At 52.0% G+C, this 16,760-nt stretch overlaps 1 protein-coding gene across 1 annotated transcript in view; it reads right to left on the bottom strand.

Moving 5' to 3' along the window:
* Mgat3 (mannosyl (beta-1,4-)-glycoprotein beta-1,4-N-acetylglucosaminyltransferase) overlaps nucleotides 1-7,370 on the bottom strand; it is a 48,908-nt gene extending 41,538 nt beyond the window's left edge. Inside the window, exon 1 of the mRNA XM_021183883.1 lies at nucleotides 7,190-7,370. The gene's annotated coding sequence lies outside the window, so the exon portion shown is untranslated. The remainder of the gene's footprint in view (nucleotides 1-7,189) is intronic.
* Nucleotides 7,371-16,760: the final 9,390 nt, after the last annotated feature.

The raw sequence follows: 16,760 nt of genomic DNA, 5'->3' as shown, positions 1-16,760 counted from the left end.
GATCTTACTGTGTGTGATGCTTTGAATTACGCTTGGCCCACAGGGAGTTGGTTCTGTGAGGAGAGGTGTCCTTGTTGGAGAAGCGCGCACTGTGGAGGCTCCACCGCTGCAGAAGAGCGCTTCCTCCTAGCTGCCTGAGGATGCCAGTCTCTCCTGGTTGCCTTCGAATCAAGATGTAGAACGTGTCTCCTCCAGCACCATGCCTGCCTGGACACTGCCAGGCTTTCTGCTTTGATAATGGGCTGAACCTCTGAACCTGTAATCCAGTCCCAATTAAACTGTTTCCTTTATAAGAGTTGCCTTGATCATAGGGTTTCATTGTTATGAAGAGACACCAACTAAGATACTATGTAACAACCTTGGCCAGCCTGAAACTTGCGATGTAGACCAGGCTGACCAGGAGCTTCCCAAGATCTACCTGTTTCTGCCTTCTAAGCACTGGTAAAGTACACCTTTACCACCATGCCCCACCATTACAGGCTTTTGTGAGTTCCTAGCTCTGCCATGGAAGGGCTCTAATGCACAGCCAGGTAGGGACTGGGAAATATGCCCCTCCTTCAACCGGCAAATGAGACCAAAGACAGGAGATAGCTATAAGCTAAAGCAAACACCGAAGGGAGGGTAGCCTGGTGTCTCTGCAGCTCACTGCTTTGGGAAAGGCTCGTGCAGGTTCTTGGGAACCCAAAGAGAGAAAAGGGCCAGGTGTGGAAGAACAAGAGGGCTCAGACAGCGAGCTGGACAAATAATCCCTACAAATGGAATGTAACCTCGCTCCTACCACTTCCTGGCTGTGAGCCTCTATTCCAGGCATCCGGTACTGCCCCATGGGACGGATGTTAGCCTGCTCAGGCAATGGGTAAGTATCCAATGAACAGGAACAAGTCATTAACTGGGAGGTGCAGCTGGGAAGATACCTAAGTGGCAACTCATCTGGGGTTGGTCTCTGCCAGCCAGACATCCTGAGTCCACAATGCCCATTGATACCCTCTCCGTTCCAAGCTGCCACTTCTGGAAAGTTCCTAGCTGAGAGGAATAGGGCAGCAGAAGGATACACAGGTTATCCAGGCCTTTTCCTTCCCCCACAAAGGGCTCCACTTTAGCAGGAAGCAACGTTTTATGACATGTAACCTTTAAGTTCATAAAGCAACTGAGTAATTAGTAGATGCGTGAACGGTCTCAATGGCTCCGACTTTATGTTTGTAGAAAAGATGAAATGTGCACCAACAGGCATTTCCACTTTTGGCCACACAAGCAAAACTTATTTTAGGAATCCATTAACTATGTAGATATGGGCAAAGCTGTGGCCCCTGGTCTGCTCCATGCTAGACCATGAGAGAGGTCGTAGACAATTAAATCCTATCCTTTGTCTTCTTCTGAGAGGTGGAGACAGTAACTCCTACCAAACAGGGCTCCTGTGAGCACCTCTCTGTATTGAGAAGCTGCCCTCTGGAGGGTCCGTTTTCTTCATCAGGGATGGAGAAGGGAGGGGAAAGGTCAGAGCATTGGGGGCTGAGCTGAGAATCATTCATTTATGTATTTATTTGTTTATCCACATTTCCCAAAGACCACCTCAGTATATCACTGGCTGACTATTGCAAACACATTAACAACACACATACCAGGGCTGGAGAGATGCTTCAGGGGTTAGAAGCTGCTCTTCTACAGACCCAAGTTTCATTCCTGGCACCCATGTCAAGCAGCACATAGCTGCCTGTGACTCCACCTCCAGGGGACCTGACACTTTCTTCTGGCCTCCTCAGGATCCTGCACACACAGGTGTGTCCATGCACACAGAGACAGACAGACACATACACAGAGGCACAACTAAAAAGAATCCACATACGGACAAAAAAACACACAAACGCCCCAAAGCCAAAGGCACATGCTCCGTGGATTGACAGAAAGGATCAGGACCCACATTGGCTTCCCTGACATGGTAAGGCTCAAACTATGAGAACAAGGATTAGTCAGTGTATTAGTTAGGGTTTTACTGCTGTGAACAGACACTATGACCAAGGCAAGTCTTATAAAAAAACAACATTTATTTATTTATTTATTTATTTATTTTTTTGGTTTTTCGAGACAGGGTTTCTCTGTGTAGCCCTGGCTGTCCTGGCACTCACTTTGTAGACCAGGCTGGCCTCGAACTCAGAAATCCGCCTGCCTCTGCCTCCCGAGTGCTGGAAAAAACAACATTTAATTGGGGCTGGCTTACAGGTTCAGAGGTTCAGTCCATTATCATCAAGGTGGGAGCATGGCAGTATCCAGGCAAGCATGGCGCAGGAGGAGCTGAGAGTTCTATGTCTTCATCCAAAGGCTGCTAGTGGAAGACTGACTTCCAGGCAACTAGGGTGAGGATTTTATACCCACACCCACAGTGACACACCCATTCCAACCAGGTCACACCTATTCCAACAAGGCCACACCTTGAGATGATGCCACTCCCTGGTCCAAGGATATACAAACCATCACAGTCAGTGTAAACAAATTGTACCTCAATGCGTCCCTCTGAGTACTCCTGTTTACTATAAGTGCACCATATACAACCATTAACATTTCCATGGCTAGGAGCTGAGGAGGTGGCTTAGTTGATAAAGTACTTGATGCTCAAGTATGAGGTTTGCCTACGTTTGACCCCCACCTAGTACTGATATTATATTAAAAAAAAAAAAAAAGCCAGACAGTGTTTGCATACTGCCTGTAATCCAATGCCAGGGAGGATCCCTGGGGCTTGCTGGCCAATCAACAGAGCCAAGTCAGTAGCTCCAAGTGCAATGAGAGACTTCATTTCAAAAAATAAGGTGGAGTTGGAGAGATGGCTCAGTAGTTAAGAGCACTGAGTGCTGTTTGGTTCCCAGCATTCCCATGACAGCTACCGACCATCTGTCACTCCAGTTCCAGGGCAACCAGTGCCTTCCTCTGGCCTCTGGGAGAATCACACCAACAAACCGTGCAGACAGATGAGAAGTGCAAAACACTCATACACATCACATAAAAAAAATTTTAAACATGGAAATAAACTAAAGTGGAAGGAAGCCACACAATGTTAACTTCAAGCCTTTATATGTATGCATACATGTGGACACACCAACATGAATACATCATACTTGTGCACACACAAACTTTCATGAGAAAGATACGCGCCTCTGAGGATGTTTGTGGGCACAGATATCAGCAGCAGGAGTGGACTGGTCTGACCTGAGGTGGGGAGCTGGCACTGTGAAAGAGGTACGTGGGGAAGTTGCTGATGGGCAGGAAGGGGTGGGAAGGAATGACAGCTGAGCTGTTTGAAGCTCATCTCTAAACTCTTGGGCTAGCATGTCAGGGTTCTATTAAAAGAGGGAAGGGGAGGAAGAAGAGGAGAAAGAGGAGGAAGAGGAGGAGGCAGCCAGATCAAGATTGAGGGGAACCCTTGTGAGAGCAGCTAGAGCAGTAGAAAGTCGGGATCAGGACTGGAGAGACGGCTCATCGGTTAAGAGCACTGACTGCTTTCCCAGAGGTTCTGAGTTCCATTCCCAGCAACCACATGGTGGCTCACAACCATCTGTAATGGGATCTGATGCCCTCTTCTGGGGTGTCTGAAGATGGCCACAGTGTACTCAAATAAATAAAATAAATCTTTGAGAAGAAGGAGGAAGAGGAGGAGGAAGAGGAGGAGGAGGAAGAAAGCCAGGTTCAGTGATGTGGGGGAATCTCAGGAAATAGTTCCCAACATCTTCGTCCACCCCCTATCATGGCAGATCGGGTCCTTGGGGTGAAATTCTGCCCCCAGCCCAGAGGCCTGGGACAATCCCTTCTGGTAATGCTCTTACCTATGGCACTGCCTGGCAGCTCTCCAGACTCTTCTCATCAACAGCCCCTGACCTTTTATCAACTGTCAGTATTAGGCACCATCTGAATGCTTGTCCAGGCACTGAAGCTGATGTGTACCGCCTCCCATTAGCCACTGCTCAGGAGACGTACAGCACAGGAATTGACCGACACTAATTCTCAGGGGTTTTATTTTACCAGACACCCCAGATGTCAGCACACCAGTCCCCCCTGCCTGAATGCAGACACAGCAAGGCAAGCCCCTGTCCACAGGAACATAGATGGCCCGTGTGTTGGGACAAATGCATAGTTTCCAAGTTTCACTCTAAGAGGGCACAGGAAATGCCCAGCAGAAATCACACTAAAAGTGCTCAAATGAGGGGTGGGGAGATGGCTCAGCAGTTAAGAGCACTGACTGCTCTTCTAAGGGTCCTGAGTTCAATTCCCAGCAACCACATGGTGGTTCACAACCACCTGTAATGAGATCTGACGCCCTCTTCTGGTGTGTCTGAAGACAGCTACAATATACTCATATAAAATAAATAAGTAAATAAGTTTTTTTTTTTTTAAGTGCTCAAATGATACCATATACACTGTCCCCATTTGAGAGTCAGGGAAACTGAGGTCAGAGAGATAGTCACAGATTGAGAAGTGGCAGAGTCAAGATCTGGACCTGGCCACTAGATCAAGAGTCTGATTCAAGTAATGATGCCTGGGTCCCTGGCAGCCAGAGCAGGGCTGGGCTGGTGCAAAGTGCCCAGGGGAACCTATCCTGAGAAAAAGGCTTATGTTCTCTTGAGTCCCTACCCCTCATCTGAATACAACATGTTTCTTGGCCTGAACGTCAGAAGAAAGTTCTAGAAAGGAGCCTGTGTCTCCAAGTAAAGAGCTAGATCTGGTTAGAAGAAGAGCAGTCCGGGAGCAGAGCAGTATGCCTCAAGTCTCTCGCTGAGAAAGGAGCTGCATGGTGGTGGGTACCCAGAGGGACCAGGGCACTCTTCTCTGTAGACCACCCACCCTCCTGCTGGCCACTCCTCACTCCTCACCTCCTCCTAGAATCCCAGAAGGAATTCCTTGACCCTCCCTTTCACACCAGTCCTCCCATGATCCTCAGCACAGCCCGACACCCCCCCCCCCCCCCCCCGTGAAACTGGCCTCACAGCCAGCTGGCATCAGATGGCCTCATTTTACAGGTAACAATACCAACTCGGCAGCCAGCAATTTCCCACCATGGTGCAGGTGTCAGGCATCCTTACATGCCACCTCACTTCTAGTCCTCGCCAAAATCCTGGGGAGGATTCTCTCCACTTCAAAGAGGTGGAAACTGAGGCTCATAGCACCAACTTCCTGAAGTGAGACAGCTACAGATCCTCACGTACACACACACTCACACACATACAGACAAACATATACTTACACACATACACTCACAGACACTCACATAGACATTCACACTCACATACACACACTCACATATACTCACAGACACACACAGATGCTCATATACACACACACAGACACTCACCTACACACTCACATACATATACACACACATATACAGACAAACACACAGAGACACACATAGACATTCACACACACACACACAGACACTCACACATACAACCATACCTCACAGCACAGCATGGGGTAACTGATGAGCACTAATGACAAGACACACAGAGTTCCAAAAGAGGCCGCTGAGGCCATTTGCTCAATCCCTGCCAAGAACAGCTAGCTCCCTGCAGTCCCCTGGAGCCAGTCCTAACTTCCTGGTGTGGACATCCATATTTTCTCTACCTGGCCATCCTGTTCGGAAGCGTTGGCTTCCCTCTTCAGAGGTAATCAGGCATTCCCACTGGCGTACCCTCCGGGACCTAACAGCAGCTTATGCCGGTGCACGAGGTGTGCTAGGTGCTGCCCATAAAATGGGGCTCCAGTCACCCCAGAGCTCTCTCATCTCTGTCAGAGCTCTCTCATCTGTCTCCCTGTGTGTCTGCCTCCATCTATCTATCTATCCCTCATGTCCTCACTCCAAGGCACACCTTGGCACCACCTGCCAAAAGTACCCCCACCTCTCGCGGCATTTGTCCTATCACTGGTGTTGGGACTCAGATTCGAACGATGGTTGTTGCAACCATACACACAGTATTAATCACTGTACAACCACAGCCGGCCACACATGGATAACCGCGCTTCAGCTCATTTCTCCTCGGGGTTCAGTGTCCCACCATGCTACACACCAGAGAGCACACCTCTCAGTCCTTTCTCTTACTATTTCTTCAGCCCTGGGAACTTTTCCGTCTTCCAGTAGGTTCTTCCTCCCTAGAGCAAAGAGCCCCTCTTTCTAACTTTCCCAGAAATCCTGCCTATCTCCTTAGTGTTGGGCAGCACTAATAATCCTGGAGCTGCCAGCTCCCAGAAGGAGAGCGCCTTGTCTTGCTCTCCCTGTCATCCTCACGGTTGGCTCATTGCCTGGACCTTTAATAACGGTGTCCCTCCAGGTCAATCCCCCATGAAGGCATTTCTGCACCCGTGTCCCAGAGATGATGGAGGACCACAGAAAAATCCCAGTAGGGAAAATGTTCCTGCCTACATCCCCCTTCTGAGTTCTGCAGGCGAGGGAACATCATCAGACCTCAGGCCATTGGAGCTGACTGAGGCGCAGCAATCAGAGATGCTGCGCCCCAGCTCAGGCACCCCCGCCACTAGCACAACCAAGCAAGCTCCCCTCCCCACCCCAGCCCGGTTCCAGAACTATTTGTAGATATTTATAGCGCCCTCCCCCAGCCAGGAGCCCTCCTCCGCCCTGGGCAGTGCAGTGCAAAGAGAGGGAGACCCCTCCCCAGTAGAAGGTGGGGGCCTCTCATGCTAAGCTTTTCCCTGTTCCCCACTAAGGCATCTGTAGTTACAGCTCCAGCCACAGCCCCCACACCCGCCCAGCACCCCAACCGCGCCTGGGCCTCGGCCAGCAGCCGCAGCAGCCCGGGGTCGGGGGTGGGGAAGGCAAGAGCTGAGGCCTCGCGCCCCCAGCCCCGAGCTGCGCCGGAGGTGGAAGGGAGAGAGTGCAGCGCACAAAGCATGGCTGGAGCTCCGCGCCTCGGGACGCCCCCACCCCACCCCGGTCCAGCCAAGGGAGGGGGTCGCCGCGTCAGGCTCTGCCCCGCGGCCACGGAGAGCTGCGGAGAGCAGGCGGGTGGGGGCAGGGGGCGCCGGTTAAGCAGTCCCCCACATCTCCCCCCTCCTCAGCCCCATGCCCCCGCCCCCGGAGCTGCGGGACCACCACGGGGGGAGACGGGAGGGGGGGACGCGGAGGCGAGGCCTGGGGTGCGGGGAAGATGCAGGGCTGCGGCGCGGGTCCCCGGCTCCAGGGTCAACTCACCCATCGCCCGCTGGGTCTCAGCAGCGGCGGCAGCAGCAGCGGCGGCGGCGGATCCGGGGCCCCCGGGGTCCCCGGCGGGGAGATGCTGGCGTCCGCCGCAGCCTCTCCTCGCCCCATCCCGGGCTCCGGCGGCGACGGCTGCGGCGGGCGCCCGGCATCGCAGGCAGCGCGGCCCGGGCCCGGCCCGATCCCCGCCCCCCACCCCACCTCCACCCCGTCCCGCGGGCCCGGCGCGGCCGCTTGACTGCACCCTGGGGCGGTAGCGGGGGCGCGGCGGCGAGGCCGAGCGCTGCGCTGGAGGTGCCCGCTCCCGCCGGCCCCCGCCCCGCCCCCGCGCGGCCGCGTCCCCTCCCCCGCCAGCCGGGTTTTGCGCGCTCCGGGCCAGGGGCGCCTGGACCGCGAGCTCCCGCCACCGCCCCGCGCCTCTTTCGCGTGTGTGTGTGTGCGTGTGTGTGTGTGTGTGTGTGTGTGTGCAGCAATCGGACGCGCGAGTGTGCGCGTGCCCTGCCTGTGACCGTGCGTGCGCCGGCCCACTGCCCGGGCGTCCTGTGCGGGTGTGTGTGCTGTGTGACGCGGAGCTGGCCAAAGTGCTTGTCGGGGCTCTGCGTGTGAGTGGATCTGTGTGTGTTCTGCAGCGTGTGGTAGATTGGCCCTTATGTGCATGGGGTGTGTAGATAGATCCGTACTGTGGCGTGATTGTGGGCATACTGTGGCTGGGGCACAGGCCTCCTGTGTGGTGGTGTGACGAGGTCCTGACCGGTGTGTACTGTAGCCCTATGCAAAGGCCTGGTACAGGAAAGCGTCTAAAACACTGGGTACTGGGTCGACGCAGTGTCCGTGCTAGTTTGTGTCTTGCTCGGATGTGTTGGCCTCTGTACATCCTTCTGCCTCCACCCTCTTCATCAATGCACAAAGCCATCCATGAGGCACAGAGGGTGACAGAATGTGCTGGATCTGGGATTCACCCCCAGACTTGGAGGTTTCTCCATTCTTCTTCCCCACACTCCACACCCGACCCCCAGGATGCTGCTTATAATGGGCAGTCTCTAGCACTCAGGTCACGTATGATATTTGTTTGTTTATTCATTCCTTCATTTATTTATTTATTTATTTATTTATTTTCAAGACAGGGATTCTCTTGTGTAGCCCTGGCTGTCCTGGAACTCACTCTGTAGACCAGGCTGACCTTGAACTCACAGAGATCTGCCTGCCTCTGCCTCCCGAGTACTGGGATTAAAGGCATGCACCACCAACACCCGGCTCTAAATGATTTTTAACTCTTATTTTTATTATTTACCCAGACATGTATATGTGTCTTATGAATGTATGCATATATATATATATATATATATATATATATATATATATATACATAGTAGTGGATGTTGGAAGAGGGAGTGGGATCCCCATCCCTAGAGCCCTGCTGGATCGCAGTCAGAAGCACCTGACATGGGTGCTGGGACTTGATCTCAGCTTCTCTGGAAGAGCAGTGGGTGCTCTTAACCACTGAGCCATTTCTCCAGCCCTGACACTTTCTCCTGATTTGAGGCATTCTGTTGTGACCTAAAAACCAGTACGCCGCCTCTATAACTTGTCTCCCTCTCCAGGTCATCAATTTGTCTGAATGTATTTACTTATTGTGGCGCTGGAGATGAAGCCCAGACCCTCCCATATGCCAGCCAGTTACCATAGGTTCTATTCCACACACAACTTGCATGGCCTTTGATTTCAGTAGAATGCAAAACACTCCCATTTGCCTGCCCTGAGCCTTCAGCGTTAGGAGGCAATGAGAAGTGCCACCCCCTGCAGTTGTGTGGAGGAAAAGAGATGGCCTGGCCTTGCCCTGCGCAGAGTTGGCCACATCTGGAAGGTTCTGGAGACCTGCTGTTTGCTCTCTCTCACTCTCCCCACCCCGACCCCCCACTCACCCTTGGATCTTTGTTTTCCTTCCTTTCCAAATTCCCAAGCTTCTTGGGAGGCCTCTGGGAAGGAGGAGGAGCTGTCTCTGTTAGGGTCATACCAAAGTCCGCCTCCGTGTCTTGGGGTTTCTTTCCTGGTCTTTTGGGACAGCGTGGTGAGTACAGATTTCCCCAGCCCTTCAGAGATAGCAAGTGACTTTCTAGGCCGTCCTGGGTATGGTCCAGGATAGCAAATGCCCCTCCCCGTCTCAGCCCAGACCCGCTGGGAGGAGGAGCTCGCCTCCCCTGGGGCTGGCAGGAAAGAGAGAGCCTTTATTTCCCCTTCCTCTGACCCCTTTCAGTTCCTTCTCTTTGACAAAGCAGCTTGAGGCAGGGAATATGGACTTACTGAAGCTTGGGTTCTAGTCCTGTCCCACCGTGAACCCTTGAGCTTCTTCATTGTAGAGTAGGGTGCTTGGGTCGACCTTCCTACCTATATCACCAGCATCTGGCTACCCGTTCAGTCACTTCCTGTTGGGGGGGTGTAGGGAGGGGCTTGGTAGGTAGTCCTCGCCTCCCCCCGCCCCTCTTCCTTGGGACTGGCTGGTAGACTTGGAGGTTGTAAGAGCTGGAGTTGGGAGAAGCCCAGATACAAGATTATCCTGCCCCCAGCATGTTGCTCGGTGTCACCTTACAGCTCAAGCCGGCTCTTTCTTTCTAGAACTGATTTGGCTCAGGGAACAATTGCTAGGTCTGTTACCCAAGCATTGGCTCTGCCTGCTAGGCAGCTGCATTCCCCTCCCTGGGTCATCTCACCTGGCCTCTGGGTCTACAGGTGAGGGGTTCCCACCCATCCTTCAGGATCTAGCCCAGATACCCCATCTTTCTGAAGGCCCCTGAAGGACTTTCTAACTTCCAGAGACCACGCCCAAGTTCTAGTTGGAGAATCCTCACCTGGGTGACCCTAAATAAGTCTCTTCTCTTTGCATGCCTCAGTTTCTACTCTGACCAAGCCTGGAGCAGTGGATAGACAGGGATCCATTATTACAAGGTATCCAGGAATATTCCAAAATTCTCAGAAGCATGTGTGCTTGTAAGCATATGTCAGCATATGCATGAACACATGGGTGTGACTTAGACTGTGCGCTCGAGCATGTGCACACACACACACACATGAACATAGGTATGTCGACATGGGCATGCTCGGTGTATGTGTTCCTGGGGAGGGCTCAAGACTATCATCAAATTCTCAAAGGAGTCGGGACACATATTTAGGAATTCTGGGCTCTTCAGCACCTCAGGGACCATCCTAGGCCCATCCTCCCTCTATTGTCTAGGCCTCCTATTCAGCTTCTGCTCAAACCCAGCCTTCCAGCATTCTGCCAAGCACAGCCTCCCTGGGTCGTTCCCCGCCCCGCTCCTCATCTACCCTTCTCCTCCTCTGCCTTCTCCCCTCCCACTTCTCCTCCCCCTCCACGGACTTTTCACCTGCAAGCATAGCAGATAATTCACTGTGTTCCTGTTCACTTTGCTTGCGCCCAGCACAGCCTGGCACACAGACCGCAGGAGCTTCACAAACCCTGCCAAATGGCCAGGAGCCTCAGGCGCCTTCCCTAGCTGGCTTCTGGTTTCTTTTTTGAGGACTACCTCTCACCAGAAGGATCTGTGAGAGGCTTGTAGCAGGAGAGAGCCCAGAGAAAAGTGGCAGCCCCTTGGTGAGGGAGGCCCCTTTGCTGGAAAGCACCCTTGGTGGGCCAGGGTTGTTATGTGCCACCAGAGCATGACCTGGGATGACAGCACCCTTCATAAACCCCGAGGAACTCAGGTCCCTGCTCTATTTCCAATTCCAACCAGGGTCCTCTGGCCCTGTGCTTTCTTGAGCAGCCCCAAAGCCCCCATTAGGTGACAAGTGAGACAGGAAGAGACTGTTGGGTGTCTGAATAGCAGAGCTAGGACTCTAGCCCACATTCTAGATCCTGAGCCGGGTCTTCAGCTACATGCCAGCCTCGGACTCCAGGCTATCATGGGCTGGGAGGAGCGAGCCTCCTACCTGTCACCAGGAAAATCTGGGTTTCTGAGAGCAGAAGAGACAAAGAGAAAGCAGGGAAGCAAGGGATGCTGGGAGCAGCTTGGAGGTCAGGGCAGAGCTGGAAAGAGCACTGGAAGGGCACAGCATGCAGGCTGTGAGGAGAGGACCACCATTGTCTCTGCCTAAGCTGCTTCTTGCTTCAGCATCTGTGGATCTGCTGTCCATACACATCTGCAGGCACCCAGAGACCCAGCCCTGACCTGCTCCAGCTGTGTGTAAAGTGGGTATTTCCATACCCACTCTGTCTCATGGCCACAAAGCCTTGTGTATACACAAATACATGTGCACACCCAGGTCATACCCTTGAGCCCACAAATCCCTACTGGGCACTCCCTAAAAAACAATACCGCAACATTCCACAGTGTCACCACAGGGAGAGATCGGGCTGGGAACCAACCCTGAGAACCTGACAGAGGTGATACAGTTACCCAGAATCCCCCTTCTGCTTTTGTCCCTCCTGCATGCACAGCAATGCCTACTTCAGGGAAGCAGCACCACAAGTCAGAGATGGGGACGCAGGCCCAGGATGTTGTCTTAGGGTCTGGCTACCTGACCGCAGTTTCTTTCTTTTTTCTTTTTTTCCGAGACAGGGTTTCTCTGTGTAGCCCTGGATGTCCTGGAACTCACTCTGTAGACCAGGCTGGCCTCGAACTCAGAAATCCACCTGCCTCTGCCTCCCAAGTGCTGGGATTAAAGGCATGTGCCACCACTGCCTGGCCTGACCGCAGTTTCAACAGCTGTCTAATCTCTGTCCTTCTGGTAACCGTGCTGACCCTTACCCAGTAGCCTGTTGTCTCCAGAGAAGATGACTGGGCTGAGCCTGAAGGCAACCTCAAGAATATCCAGATTTTGCTTCTCTAAGCCTGAAAACCATGGCCTCAGAGGTGAATTCTGTGACTCAGAGGCTTCTCTGGTCCGTTCGATGGGCAAGAATACACTAAGCTTCAGTCCTGGTCAAGGGTCCAGACCGTGTATCTGGAGCCAGGATGGAGAATAGAGCTGGAAGCTTAGCAGAATTCATCCATAAAGTCTAAGAGCAGCTACAAAGAGGCCACGGGGCCTACTGTCCATCCGGATTGGTTGGTAGAATGACCTTTAGCATACACACAGCCTGACTGTAGCATAAGTAAATGAATTGAGGGTGGTCAAGATGGCTCAGCAAATAAAGGAGGATGTCACCAAGCCTGGAGACCTGAGACCCACGTGCTGAAAGCAGAAGACTGACATATGCTTCGATTGCCATCTGATTCCACACAGGTGCTGAGACGGACGTGGCCACTTACTTTCTAAATAACACTATGTACATCTCTGTGTTGAGAATGTGCACGTGGGTGTCGGTGTTCAAGACCAGAAGCCCCGAACCTCTCTGGAGTTACAGTTACCGATGGTTGTGAGCTCTCGTATCTGTCACATGGGCACTGTCCTCAGGAGGCATGAGCAGAAGAGGCTCTGTTGAAATGGCTGCCTACCAGCTCCCCTCCCTCCTGTGGGCCACCCCTCCGATGGTTCCTTCCAGAACCTGGGCTGGCTGTGACTTGATCTGGTCACTCTAATGGAGTGAGAGTGGCCAGAACCTTCCCAACCGCCAAGCCTCAGGGCGACTGTTTTCTCTAGGGAGAAATGAAGGCACGTGATCATCCTGCTACAGGGGAGAGAGATCATGAAGAGACAGCGGTTTGACACCCACAGGATGAATTGAGGGTACCGCGATGCCAGCAGGCAGAGCTGAGCTCAGGTTAGCCCAGGGTTATGCTCTAGAAATTGGAGCCATGTCTGCTATCAGACCTGTGGCCGCTTTGTCTCCCCTCCATGAAACTGTTTCATGGAGGGGAGACAACAGTCCTATCCCACCAGCTGATGGCCGCATCCTGTCCTTTCTCTACCAGACATGGCGAACACTGGCTACTTTCCCTTGCACTGACAAAGGATGGTGCAGTCCCAGAGAGATAAAGTCATTCTGTTTCAAGAGAAAACACCAAAACCTCCCTTAGGACTGAACCTGGTGTGTACTTCCCATGGAGCTGAACCAGAGCTGCAACAAGGGCTACAGTTGCAGAGATAGGATGCTACTGTGTGCCAAGTCTGACCCTGAAAAAAGACATTGCTTCCCAGCCTTTCAAGGTTCTCCTCTCCTGAGGTATAGGGTGCAGCTCCATAAGAGGAGGCTGAGGCTGAAGAACAGAGCACACACACACACACACACACACACACACCCCTTTGTGCTTCCCTGTTCCAAGGGAGAGGAAGGTGAGCCAGGCTGACCCTCATCCCTCATGCTGCCTACCCACCTAGAGGAGCATCCTAGAAGGCAAATGTTAAGAGCTCAGCTAGAGCAGAGAGGGATGACGCCTTCCCTAGACACCAACATCCATGAGGACTTTCTAGGCCGTCCTGAGAGCCTGAAGTCCTCAAAAACAAACAAACAAACAAACAAACAACACACACACACTCAGAGAGAGGGGTGAGAGGAGATAAATGGGCACTGTGCAGCAAAGGAGTGATGCCCCATTCCTTTCCTCTCTTCTACCTCCTCATCTCATCATTAGGCTGTCTCCTTTGAAGAACCCTGACAACCTCCTTTGAGGCTGTCTCCTCATCATTAGGCTGTCTCCTTTGAAGAACCCTGAAACATCTGGGCTGAGGACTGGGAACCCAGAATTCTACAGAGGAGGGGGCTCAGAGAAGAAGGTGAACTCTCAGCAAGCATTTGGGGTTTTTTGTTGTTAAAACAAGGTTTTTCTGTAATAGCCCTGGCAGACCTGGAACTCACTGTGTAGACCAGGCTGGCCTCGAACTCACAGAGATCTGACTGCCTCTACCTCCTCTGAGTGCTGGGATGAAAGACATGTACCACTACACCTGGCTCAGTGAGCATTTATTTCTCTGGGACCTGGGATTGAACCCAGGGCCTCTCACATACACAAGAAATTTATTATCAGTGAACTCTGTCCACGGTCCTTTTATTATTTTTTTAATCTCTTTGACTGTGAGGAACCTAACCAGAGTTGGTTCTTCCCTTCACTATGTGGGTCCCATTGATCAAACCTAGGCCATCAGACTTGCCTGCAGGCACCTCTACCCACTGAGCCATCACACTGACCCTATTCATTCAAACAGGCTGGCCTTGAACTTGATGTACAGCCAAGGACAATATTCACAGTCTAATCCTCATACCCCCATCGCCTTAGGTTCCCTTTTATGAAATGCTGAGGTTTGAACTCGTGGCTCTGTGCATGCAAGGCAAACACACCTGTGGGGAGCGGGTGTGGCGGCAGTCCCAAAGGCGCCAGGGACTGCAGCTAAGTCGTATGACTTGCACCTGACTTCCTCATATAAACCACAATCATCATGAGAGCTGCGCAGGTGTACCAGATTACTGGCGAAGCCATTTTGGTGGAGATATGCCCCTGCTGCCCTGATTAGCTGAAGCTGCGTACCTGGTGAGGTGATGTGGCCTGCTGTGAGTGGATGGGAACTGATAGTATATAAGAGTGAGAGGCCCAGGGCTCGGGGTCTTTCGCCTACACAGTCAATGCTCTCCCAATAAACGTGTGCAGAAGGATCCTATTGTGGTGTCTTTCTTGCTGGCGAGTCAGGCGTCCCACACACACCATCAATTAAGCTGTATCTCTACCTCCTATTTTTATTTTACTCAGGGTTTCAATATATAACTTAAACTGGTCTCAAATCTGAGATCCTTGTGACTTGGCTTCCTGGGATTCTAGGGTTGTATTGTCTTTTATTTTATTTTATTTTTTTCAAGACAGGGTTTCTCCGTGTAGCCCTGGCTGTCCTGGAACCAGGCTGGCCTCGAACTCAGAAATCCGCCTGCCTCTGCCTCCCGAGTGCTGGGATTAAAGGCGTGTGCCACCACCGCCTGCCCGGCGATTTGTATCGTTTTACCTGTGCCCTGTCCCTTATCTTGCCTTTAGAGATAAGATGGCAATCACTGAGGTTCGTGGGCTTTATCCAAGATCACCCAGAGGCATCCAGATGAAACACCAAATGAAGATAGCAGGCAGGAAGGCAGGCACTTGTCTGCCTGTCCTTCTTATATACCTGCAGATGCTCATGGGTCTCCATGGAACAGCATTGTCCTCTGTTTGCTTTGCATGTCCAAAGTAGAGCCAGGAAACCTGTATTTTTAACAACCACCCCCTCTTGGTTGCCAAAGGACTTGGCTGTGTACAGCCAGGCTGGGGCCAACACCACAAGCCTCTCTCTGGTTAATGCCAGCTGGTATGCACCTGCTCATGCCCCACCTACCACAGACAACCCCTTCCAACATCCAGGCAGCCGGGAGGCAGTCTTCTGACATCAGCCTGAATGGCTTCCTCACCCCCCATCCAGCTTTGACCTGAGTTATGTACTGCAAGTTCCAACAGCCACTGGGAACACAGGCGTTTGATTGAGATCACCAGGGTCCTGCAGTCTTGGGCATCATAGGCCGGGGTGGGGTAGGGCTGGGGAGTGTTAGGAATGGGTTTAGTCTGCTCGCCACAGAAGGTTAGCAAAGTGTTCATCCTGGTACATCAACTTACTCGAGGAGACTTTTTGTTCCTTGAGGGGTCAGAGAGTCGGCTCTGCAGGTTGCTGCCAATCTACCATCAGAGTTTAACCCTTAGGACTCACATGATGGAAGGACAGAACTGTCTCACACAAGTTGTCTTCTGACCTCCACGTGTGTGCATCCACACACGCATACGCAAAGAAACAGGCAAATGTGAAATTACTTAGAAAAAGTTCATGAAACATCTCATTTATCACCAAGCCCAAAACTCTTGGCGTGGCATGGCGATTTTCTGTAGGTATGTGCAGTAGCTATGTTTTGAGAGGTTGGCTCTAGATAGTTTGTGCTTTTGTCTACCGCTGTCACTTTATCTTTCTTTGTTTGTTTTTGTTTTTTGTTTTTGGAGGCAGAGTTTCTCTGTATAGCCCTGGCTATCCTGGAACTCACTCTGTAGACCAGGCTGGCCCCAAACTTAGAAATCCGCCTGCCTCTGCCTCCCAAGTGCTGGGATTAAAGGCGTGCGCCACCACTGCCCGGCCACTTTATCTTTTTAAAACAGGGTCTCATTATGTAGGCTTGGTTAGCCTGGAGCTAGCTATGTAGACCAGGCTGGCCTCAAATTCAGAGATCTGCCTGCTTCAGTCTTCCAAGTACTGGCATTAAAGGCTTGTGCCACCACACCTAGCTATCTGGCATTTAAAAAGCTATTTTAAATGTTTATTTATATGTGTCTGTGGGGAAGGTAGCCCCTTGAGAAGCCAGAATAGGGCAATGGATTTCCCAGAGCTGGAGTTACAGGTAGTTGTGAGCTGTTTGAGGTAGGTGCTGGGAAGTAAACTTGATTCTTCTGGAAGAGATGCTAAGTCATCTCCCCAGGCCTCACCTGACTATTTTTTGGGGGTGGGGAGAATGTTTTGAGACACCGTCTCTCCATGCAGAGCTGACTGTTTTGAAACTATGTATGCCACTATGTACACCAGGTTGGTCTTGAACTAAGAGAGATCCACCTCTGCCTTCTGAGTTCTGGTAATAAAGGCATGCTTTACCAAGCCTACCTAGCTTTTTTTTTTTTTT

This window comes from Mus caroli, chromosome 15 (genome assembly GCF_900094665.2).
Source record: "Mus caroli chromosome 15, CAROLI_EIJ_v1.1, whole genome shotgun sequence".
Lineage (NCBI taxonomy): Eukaryota > Metazoa > Chordata > Mammalia > Rodentia > Muridae > Mus > Mus caroli.
Note: the sequence above shows the minus strand (reverse complement) of the source record. Positions and strands in the feature narration are given on the sequence as shown.